Genomic DNA, 11,515 nt, shown 5'->3' on the forward strand with positions numbered 1-11,515 from the left:
ACTGCTGTATCCACAGGTCCAACCTAAAGCAAGAGCTTAATACATCTAGTTGGATGGATGAAGAGCTTCTCCACAGTGGATGTTGGATTCCAATATCCAGCTTCCTCAAACTGACCGTCTTGAGTGTCAGATTCCTCTCATTGTCCTTGTCTGTCCATGCTGAGATTTGGTGGCAGCCTTCAGGAATCCACCCGCATGCATGAGATTCTAAAGGAGAAACAGACCCAGCCGTTCTCAGGCATCCAAATCCCCCTTCCCAGTGGAGACTGGAAGTGGGGAATCACAGAAGACACCTACCTCTTCTGGTGGCTCGAGCAGGATCTCCCTGGGCTCTGGCAGCCACAAGGATTACCAGCTAGAAAACTCCCCAGCTTCCCGAGACCAGTGGAATGAACCCAGTTAAAAACTTAGCAAGCTGCTCAAGACGCCATTGAGCCTGGCATCTGTGATATGCAGGTTTTGGCACTAATCTGTTGTTCAGATAATTTCCCCCCCTGTAATCAGCAATTTATAAGGCACTCAAGCTCCAAACACTGTGTCAGAGGGAGAGGTGGAGCAGGGTAGAAAAACATCAGCTTCAGGTGGGGCTCAGCATCTCCCTAAGAGAGAGGAGATGGGTACTGATTTCTCTGCACCTTATGGACAGAACTTCACTGAGGGCGCTAGTGGACTGCCTTTATCTCCCCTATAATCTCCATCAGCATGTCCCCCAAGACATCTCCCCAAATACAATTTAGGTAAAATCAGTCACATGTGTTGTTTTGAGACAAGGCTGCTAGCTCTCTCTTCCAGTCCAGTTGCTGTATTGTACCAAAATCCTGGGGCTACTGCTCACCTTCTATCAGTGATCTCTATATCTAAGTTTTTTTTCTTTTCTTTCTTTCTTTCTTTCTTTTTTTTTTTCCTTGTGAGTTTTGTCCAGTTAACTTAGGAAGGATTCCAAAGTGATTGTATTTGATAGCATTCTGTATGACTGTAGATATCATGTGACTTCATGACATAACCCGTTTCTCTCACTACCTTTAACACCCATTCCAGATCTATTCCCCTTCTCATTTTCTGGGACACTTATGGTTTCCACAATGTCAGACCATGTGGCATTTTATTATATTCTTTCACTGCTTTTCCACTTTGTGGCTGACTGGGCTGCATGTCACTCCTCTCTGGAGGAAAGCACCCTCAACTTAGCCTTCAGGATTGTACCAAGTTCAACTGAGGACAAGCTCAGGAGACATGATTTGCAAACACATAAGGAAACAAGCCATCATGAGTGAGAGTCAGCAGAAACTACGAACAACAGACTTAGGCCAGCGAAAGATTTCAGATGTTGGAGTGATCAGATATAGATAATTAAATACCAATATATGACAAAAAGAAAAGGGAGTTAAAAATTGAACAATCAGAAGAGAATTCCAAAAATGACCAGATAAGGGCACCTGGCTGGCTCAGTCATGAAAGCGACCGACCATTGATATACAGGTTGAAGGAAAAAGTCCATATGATGATCTCAGTATACATGGAAAAGGCGTTTGAGAAAAGGCAACAATAATTTATGGTAAGAATGCTTGCCAAGGTAGGTATAGAAGAGAAATTCCTTAATCTGAGTGTATCAGGACTGCTAGGGCTGCGATCATACAGTACCACAGACTAGGTAACTCACACAACAGAAAAATACATCTTTCCGATTCTGGAGTCTAGAAGTTTGAGATAAGGTGTCAGCAGGGTTGGATCCTTTTGAGACTGTGAGGGAGAATCTGCTCCAAGCCTCTCTCCTTGACTTGTAGACGACCATCTTCTCCCATGCCTTTTCTCATCATATTCCTTCTATGTGGCTACCTTTCCCCTTTTTATAAGGACACCAGTCATATTGGATTAAGGCTCACCCCAATGACCTTATTTAAAAAAATTTTAAGTAATCTTTATTTTTTTTTTATTTTTTATTTATTTATTTTTTTTAAGTAATCTTTACCTCCATCATGGGTCTTGAATTCATGATCCTGAGATCAAGAGTCACATGCTCTACTGACTGAGCCAGCTAACCGTATCCCCCAACCAATGACCTTATTTTAATTGAATTATCTCTCGAAAGACCCTGTCCTCAAATTGGTCACATTTGGAGGTTGCCGGGTTTAGGACCTCAACATATGAATGGAGGAAGGAATAATTTAGCCATAACATAAACTAGGAAATTCCTTAATCTGAGAAACCATCCTTTTGATTCAGAAACATAACAAGGACCCTCACCATTACTGATTCTATTTAATATGAGATAGGAGATCTTGGTTAATGCAGTAAGAAAAATAAATGAAATATAGAATTAGAAACCCACTGTCATCATTTAAAGATGGTATGACTGTCTATATCCTTGCTGTCCAACAGAAATATACCATGAGCCACATATACCATTAAGAATTTTTAGTAGGCAAGAAGCAGGTAAAGTTAATTTAATAAATTTATTATTATTATTTAATATTTTATTTATTTATTCATGAGAGACAGAGAGAGAGAGAGAGAGAGAGGCAGAGATAGAGGCAGAGGGAGAAGCAGGCTCCATACAGGGAGCCCGATATGGGACTCGATCCCGGGTCTCCAGGATCACTCCCTAGACTGAAAGCAGCACTAAACTAAACTGCTGAGCCACCCAGGCTGCCTTAACTTATTATTTTTAAATATTTTATTTATTTATTCATGAGAGACACACAGAGAGAGGCAGAGATATAGGCAGAGGGAGAAGCAGGCTTCCTGTGGGGAGTCCCTATGCAGGACTCAATCCCAGGACCCCAAGATAATGGCCTGAGCCAAAGGCAGACACTCAACCACTGAGCCAGCCAGGCACCCCTGAAATTAATTTTAGTACTGTATTTTTATTTAACACAGTAAATCCAAAATGTCATTTTAATATGTAATCAATATAAAAACTTATTAATCAGATATTTTCATTCCTTTCCTTGGACCAAGTCTTTGAAATTCAGTGTATATCTTAAGCATATGGCACATCTCACTTTATCCACATTTCTGGCACTCAGTAACCATGTGTAGCTCTTTCTTCAGTAAGAAAGTGCTTTAAAAGTGAAGCAGAAGGGCACCTGGGTGGCTCAGTTAGTTGAGCATCCAACTCTTTATTTCAGATCAGACTGTGATCTCAGGGTCATGAGATTGAGCCCAGCATCAGCTTCGAGATTCTCTCCCTCTCTTTTTGCCCTTCCCTCCTATCACCACCCCCTACACTCTCTCTTTTTAACCACCCCCCGCACCACCACCAAAACAAAACAAAAAAGTGAAGCGGCAGATGTGTTTCTGCTGGTAAGGTCTGTGTTATGTCAACTCACACATTTTGCTGACTGCTGGCTAACCTCTTTGGAGTGGGGCCACAGGCAAGCCAAGGCAACACCCGCTCCTGCCAGATCTCTCCAGCCAGGCTTGTGTGTGTGGCTCTGGGAGGGGGGGGAAGGGGCTGACTTCTCTTGCAGGTCACCCACATTGTTGAAATTGGAGACTGAGGCGGTGACAGACCAATGTGGGTCTGGCTTGTCCTTGTGGGTTCCAGTTACACTAACTTTCCCCATTTTACATCCATCTTTCCTGTCCAACTGCTTGCCTACACAGAAGCACAGCCACAGAAGAACTATGTAACCAGTTCCCACAGTTACCCAGGGTCAAATCCACAGAAGAATCCTTTCTTCCATAGTGGATTCCTGGTCATTCTGATGAATTCTAATGGGTACAGGAAGAATAGTAGAAGATGACTGTAGTTAATTCTGACATAGTAAATGTATGACAATCCACAAGTCAATTAAACCCAAGAAGGAAAAGCTAAAAACAAACAAACAACAACAGAACCATTTCATTTGTTACCATTGAAAGTGACTATTATGCACCCTCCCTTCCCTGAGAATTGGTACTTGAAGGAAAAGAATTAGTATTTATCCTTATAGATTATACTCTATATTCTGTAGTAACCAAGTAGCCTCAATTGATGACAGAAAGCTCTAGTTACACAGGAATACCAGCTAATGAATGTAGAATGAATGATAGAATTAGAAAAGAAACATTTTGTGTCCTTGATATATTAACAATTATCCGTGTGCACTAAAGCAGTGAGGTAGGGGTTTGGGAGTGATGTGTGTGGTTGCATGATGTCAAAGTTCCATCCTTTGCAGACCACTTTCTGGATCTGGGTGAGGAATCAGCCTTGGGAATCTTCACCTTGTGATGCATTTCCACATTACAGCACTGAGATCAGCAGACGTGTAAGTCCTCATGACCTGATGTGATAGGAAGTATTGGGGATCAATCTCTGATTCATGCTTCAAAAAACTGAAACTGATGTGTCTGGGTGGCTCTGTCAGTTAAGCATTTGACTCTTGATCTCAGATCTCAGCTCAGATATTGAGCTCAGGGTTGTGAGTTAAAGCCCTACATTGGGTTCCACACTCAGATAGAGCCTACTTAAAGAAAAACAAACAAACAAACAAACAAACCAGAAACTGGATCCAGATCCTCCCTTTCATAGTAAATACAGGAGATTGAAGAACAAGGTAAATCACACCACAAGGGAGCCATCCACACCCCCCAGAGGACAACCCAGTTTATCCCAAATTATAGTTGTAAAAAGATAAATAAGAAGGAAAGAGTGACTGGTATGGGAAAATGGAGACGCAAGGGACCTAACAGCCTAACACAGTGTGGACCTGTTTGGATCTAGATCCAAACACAATAAATGTAAAAAATGCTTTTGAAAAAAATCCGAGAAACTTAAATATGGGCTGGGTATTAGATGATATTAAGGCATTGCTGTGAATTTTGTTAATTATGATTATGGCATGGTGGTTCTGCTAGGCTGAACAGTGGCCCCCAAAGATATGCCCATGTCCTAATCCAGAATCTGGAATATGTGATTTTATTTGCCAAAGGGGACTTTGCCAATGTGATTATGTTAAGGACATTAAGGGTGCCTGTTCCGTCCCTCTTTTCTCTTTCACGGCCCCACCCCCCACCACCTAATGCATCTCTTGCATTCATAATTCCATCCCAGCATTCGCTTCCTGGAGGACTCAACTGACTCAACCACCTGGGTAGGAGAGGTAGGTAGGGATTGGATCATAGAAATGATAATCAAACAGGAAAGTTTGAATTTCGTTCTGGGTCTAATGGGAAGCCATTGCATGGTTTAAGGGAGGGAAGTGCAATGAGATTTGCCTTTAGAAGGATTTCCCTGGAGTATGGGGAATGGGACAGAGCCAAGAAGTCTGGTTGTGACTGTTCAGCAGAAAGATTCTGCTTGGGTGGCACAGTCTGTTAGGAATCTGAATCTTCGTTTGGGTTTAGGCAGGTAGTGATCTCAGGGTCATGGGATTGAGCCCCGTGTCAGGCTCCATGCTCAGTGCAGTCTGCTTGAATTCCCTCTCCCTCTCCCTTTATTTCTTCCACTCATGTTCTCTCTCTCTCTCTCTCTCCCTCTCTCTCAAATATATAAATCTTAAAAAAAAAAAAAAAAAAGACAAGAAAGATCCTGCTGGGACTAAGACGGTAGCAGAGGAAGCAGTGCACAGTGGTTAGGTTCAGGATGTTTTTGAAGGTAGAGCCAACAGGGCTTCCTGATAGATTGGATGACCTGTGTGAGCTCCAGGAGGGTGGTGGAAACATTACTGAGATGGAGGAGGCTCAGAGGGGTGAACTTGGAGCACTGGGGAGGCACAGGTTGGAGACGTCCATGAGACATCCAGGTGGAGATGCCAAAAAGGTGTTAGAATTACAAGTCTTGAACAGGGAGACAGAAATCTGAGAGACAATATTTCCTTCCTGCCTTCCTTCCTTCCTTCCTTCCTTCCTTCCTTCCTTTCCTTTCCTTTCCTTTTTTTCTTGCAGATAAAGGTTTGTTTTATTGAATAACTGTGTAATTGCTGAGGCCAGTATGTACAGACAAAGAAGGAGAGTTTTATTTCTTGGTCTCTTCCTCCTTGGACAGAGCCTCGATGATTTCCTTCTCCTTGGCCTGATGCTGATCTTTGTGGTGCTTGCATGCTGCCTTGGCCTTAGATCTGTGGGCCTCAGCCTCGTCAGCCAGAAGCTTCTGGGGAGCCTTGTCTGCCTGTAGCTTGTGGACATGTTCCATGCGAATCTGCTTGTTTTTGAACATGTTGCCCTTCACCTTCAGGGACAGCTGTGACACATGTGGCAGTCAATCTGAAACTCACGGCATCTTTTGAGCAGCCAGCACAGAATTCTCGTCGCCCTCACCCAGGTCACCTTCTTGGACATTCGAGCATCGGCAGTACCTTTTCTCTTACCAGTGTCCACATACCTGCCCTTCCGATGGGTCAATGTGTTTGTCGGGTTTCCCTAACCTGGGAATGGACAGTCACAGACTTCCAGATGATCAGCCCATCTTGGATCAGTTTCTGGATCTGTGGATGGGAGTTAGTGTTGGCAATTTCACTAGTTTCACTGGGTTCCAACAAGATCTTCCTTTTGCCACAGTGGAGGACACTGGACACAAGCCTCTTCTGAAGCCTGAGCTTCCTAGTGGCTGTGGTCACAGTGGTAAAAGGAAAGGAGAGAGGGTATTTCAAGTAGCCGAGCTGGCTAAGCTTGAGGAGAGGACCTGCCGACGCTGCAAGGGGAAGCAGAAGAAAGGAAATGTGTGCTTTCCTCCTCTGCACCACGTTATGGGGCATCCATGAAGTGGAGTGGGCCTCCAGCATGAACAGAATGATCTACAGTGTATATATGCTGTGGGAAGGTGTGTGTCTACAGTGAAGTGATAGGGAAAAAAATCAGACCCCCAGGCCACACGTGTCACATGAACTCAACTGTGTGTGCGTGTGTGCATCTGGGAATATCTGAAGGACACACACCATATGGCTCACCGTGGCTACCTCTGGGGAGTGGCACTGGGGAGGAAGAAAATGGATTTAGTTTTACTCCTCTGTACACTGCTGGGATATTTTATTTATTCCTTTATTTTATTTATTTCATTTCTTTTCATTTTGTTTTGTTTACAACAAGCATTACTACTTGTGTACAGTTTTGGGAGCCCACACATGTTTGCTTCTGGCTGGGACTCAGATCAGGTATAATAAGGGGTGGTCGGGGCAAGATGGGGTGACATCCTGTGTGTCTTTGGGGCCCACTGAAGGAGGGAATGGCCAGGGAGACGGAGGGTGGGGCAAAGCAGCCAGCGGCTAGATCCAGCTGGGTTTTTCTCTTCACTTCCTGGTCCCTGGGATCCCAAGGGACAAGCTGGATAGATCCCCTCGGTGGGTGCCCCCAGCCCCCAAGCTCCACTGTGGCCCTAGACCATTTCCTTTTCTGTGGGGAAGGACTTGTTTGAAGATTAATTTTCTTGCTGTGTAGAGCTGCCCCTGGGCTCCAAAGGTAAATAAAACCTATCCATTTTCTTCATTCTCTTTTTGCTTTGTCTTCCCTGGTACGGTGTTGAGGATAGGCCAGGGCCTGTTTCCAAAAGTCCCTTTAATTATTTAGAAAAAGTCCTACATAATTTAACTAGAGGGACCCCAGGAATCAAATGCATAGTTGTCACAGGATACATTGACCAGAAAGTTCAAATGTAGTGAGCAGGGCTGTTTTGATTTATTAACTGCCTGGATCTCCCGGTGAGGGATTTCTAAAGACACGTCCTAGAGGGCCCCTCAGGTCTTGGGTGAGTCTACGTGCTAGGGGGCTGGCAGTGCCAACCCAGGGGACCAAGTGGCCAGGCGATTGGGTCAGGGCTGACTCTCCGGTGCCCACTGGCCTGCTGGCTGTCCAACTTAAGAAGTTTGCTGTTAGAATTTTTGAGGTGGGGCTGAATGAAAGTTGACACAAAGGGGGTGCCTGGGTGGCTCTGTTGGTTAAACATCTGCTCAGGTCATGATCCCAGAATCCAAGTCAGACTCCCTGCTCAGCGGGGAGTCTGCTTCTCCCTCTCCTTTTGCCACTCTCCCTGCTAGTGCTCTGTCAAATAAATAAATAAAATCTGGGGAAAAAAAAGAAAAGAAAAGAAAACAACACAAAGATCCACAGTGACTGAAGTCTCTTGAAGATTCTTGCCATTTTCAATAAGTACTTTAAAGATATGTTTTATTAGTTGGGGGCACTCCTTGGAAACCAAGTCGATGTCATTCTTGTTGATTTGTGTGTCTGCTTCTATGTCTGTGTGCTCTAAAAATGCAGATAGCTTACTTCTCAGCTTGCTTTCCTGATGAGCTCTATTGCCTAGCTCCTAAAGACCGAAGGGTCAGCAGTGCAGGGCACCACACCCTCTTTACAGTTAGCCCATAAAGAGGAAGACATTTCTTCTTCTTCTTCTTCTTTTTTTAAGATTTTATTTTTCAAGTAATTTCTACACCCAACATGGGGCTCAAACTTACAACCCCTAGATCAACCCCTACATGCTCTACCCACTGAGCCAACTGGGTGCCCCAAGAGAAGGAAACATCTAAGCAAGGGCTTTGGAGATTGAGTCGAATCCTGGTGTCTTAGACTGGGTCCCTTTGAAACACTGCAGAGGTTGCCTGGGAAGGTCTCTGGGGACAGGTGCCCTGTGGCTGTGAGGAGGGCAGGATCCAGCACCTTCTCCATGGGGAGAAAGTGAGCCCGGTGTGGCTGTAACTGAGGGCTGTTCTGTAAGAAAGCTGAAATTGAGACTGGAGGTCTGGGCCTTTGTATCCCTGCATCAGCAGGTGGAGGATGGGTGCCTGCCACAAAGAGGGGGCCTAAATGTGACTCTATAGCCTACTACCTCTGGCTGCCCCTGACAACTGCATGTCACCTGAGAAAGTTACTTCATATTTCCATGCCTCAGTTTGCTTCTCTGTAAAATGAGTCCAAAATACCTGAGCTTTTCAGGGTTGCTTTAAGGATTAGAGATATAAAATACACATAAAGGTTCTAGCACAGTGCTGGTATGGCTAGTAATATGTAAAATACACATTGGATTTCTGAGACGTAGGACAAGAAAAATAACGTAAAATATCTCAAAGATATTTTAAATATCAATTACATGCTGAAATGATGTCTTGGTTATATTGGATTCAATAAAATGTATTATTCAAATTAATTTCACCTGTTTCTTTTCACTTTTTCAACGTGGCTACTACAATATTAAAATTAAACAAAGGGCTCATCAGATGTATACACACTGCTCATACATGGGCAAAAGTGTCTTGAGTCTAGATTCTAGACAATATTCTTGGCTATTCCATCATTTCATCAATGAAAAATTATTCTTAGCACCCATTATGCTAATTAGCAAATTATCTGGTGTTGATTGAAGACAAAGAGAGCCAAAGTGGGCTTTCGATGAGTCTTTCAAATGTAAGTTCTAACTACCTCTGGAGTTTTGTATTTCCAATTGAGCAGACCTGGCTGTTCCTGGGAAGTGGACTGAGACTCAGTCACATGTAAAGACCACACTGAAGAATTTTAGAGTAAATTACAGGCACTCTAATACCCTTTCCAAGCCCTTTGGTCTTGAGAAGGCCACTGTGTTGTGTAGCTCAAACTGGGTCTGACAAATATGTTCATAATCACGTTCAGAATCTTCTTAGGAGACGGGAAATCTAGTGCTGTTTCAGAAAACATTTCATCCAAAATGGTGAACATATTTATAATGAGAGTTTATGGGAACCTTCATTTAGAACAAGCAGCTCTTTCTTTACTGTAGTTAAATCAGGAATATTTTACCATAGAGGGCGCCAAATACACCTCCTCATTGTTTTCTCCTCTTAAAGAAAACATGACAAATTAGTGACCCGGAAGATTTGAATAAAACACACACAGGGAAATCATTGTTTTGAGAGTTATTTTCAGCTTAATTAATTCACTTTGACTGTCCAAATTCATTTTAGGTCTGCAGGCTATTTTCAAACAAAATGTTATGACACAGCTCATACCAAAGATTTGGGGCATAGGATTTCCGTTTGCTGAACTGTCATCTCAAGCTAAACAAATGTCAACAGAGTATCCGTAGGCAAATTAACTTTCCCCTGAATGGGCTCTTTTATCTTGTCCATTTGCATTCATTCCCATCAGTACTTTCAGGCGGGCCTAACTGAATGATGGAAACTAAAAAAAAAAAAAAAAAAAAAAAAAAAAAAAAAAAAAAAAAAAAAAAAGAAAGAAAGAAAGAAAAAAGAAAAAAAAATCAATGGGTCGTTTGGGAAAAGTTGGTCCTGGTCTAAATAAAATTCTTCCTCTATCAATTTCAAGAAGTCTAAAAAACTATTTCAATTTCTTCTATTGATTTCAAGAAGTCTAACAATTTTTTCTTCAAAGAGTTAAGTAGGATGACCATGGGACCTAGGGATTCCACTTCTAGATATATACCCTAAAGAATTGAAACCAGGTATTGAAACAAATACTTGTATATGTGCTGCTGAAGCGAGCACGAAATAAACACTTGTATACAAATATTCATAACAGCACTATCAGCAGTAGCCAAATGGTGGGAACACCTGAAATGTCCATCAACAGATGATTTGATAAATATGTCAAATGTTATTTATTTATTTACAAAATATTTTATTTATTTATTTGAGAGAGAGTGAGTGACTGAGAGAGCACAAGTGGGAGAGAGAGAAGCAGACTTTCCACTGAGCAGGGAGCCCCACGTGAAGCTTGATCCCAGGACCCTGATATCATGACCTGAGCCGAAGGCAGATGCTTAATTGACTGAGTCACCCAGGAGCTTTCAAATGTGATATTTAAATAATAGAATATTACTCAGGCATAACAAGGAATGAAATGCTAATGCAATGATATAAGTCAATGAACCCCCCCTCCCCAAATTATAAGTTATAGGAACCAGACACAAAAGTCACATATAGGATGATTCCATTTATATGAAATAACCAGAATGGGTAAATCCCTAGAGAAGAAAGCAGACAGGTGGTTGTCAAGGACTGAAGGAAGGAGGGAATGGGGAACGACCGCTTAATGGGCATAGGATTTTCTTAGGGGTGATGAAAATGTTTTGGAACTAGCAGAGATGGTAGTTATACAACATTATGAATGTACTAAATGCCACTGAATTGTATTCTTCAAAAAGGTTAATTTTATGTTATGTAAATTTCACCTCAATTTAAAAAAATTGATCATTCTTTCTGTAACCGCATATTTGATGGTGTGGGGAGCGGGATTTTCTAAATAGCCAAATGACCTTTTATGGGCACCTATCAAATAGGTTTCTGGGGCAGGGGTGGGGTGGTGCTTGGGTAGCTCAGTCAATTCAGTGTCTGCCTTTGGCTCAGGTCATGATCCTGAGGTCCTGGGATCGAGCCCCACATCAGAATCCCTGCTCAGCAGGGGAGCCTGCTTCTCCCTCTCCCTCTGCTGCTCCCCCTGCTTGTGCACGCTTTCTCCCCCTCTCTCTCAAATAAATAGATAAAACCTTAAAAAAAAAAAAAAGTTTCTCAGATCAGCCTGGACTCTTGCTGACATTACAGCAGGGAGACACCAAACACATTCCTGTTTCACTGTGGATCCTTTATGCCTCTACAGACCAGCTGTTTGC

General features: G+C 42.8%; 1 pseudogene; it reads right to left on the minus strand.

Annotated features, from left to right (window-relative positions):
* Positions 1 to 5,938: 5,938 nt before the first annotated feature.
* On the minus strand, positions 5,939 to 8,583 carry LOC121500944 (annotated as a pseudogene).
* Between the last annotated feature and the right edge of the window lie 2,932 nt (positions 8,584 to 11,515).

Source organism: Vulpes lagopus, chromosome 10 (assembly GCF_018345385.1).
Source record: "Vulpes lagopus strain Blue_001 chromosome 10, ASM1834538v1, whole genome shotgun sequence".
NCBI lineage: Eukaryota > Metazoa > Chordata > Mammalia > Carnivora > Canidae > Vulpes > Vulpes lagopus.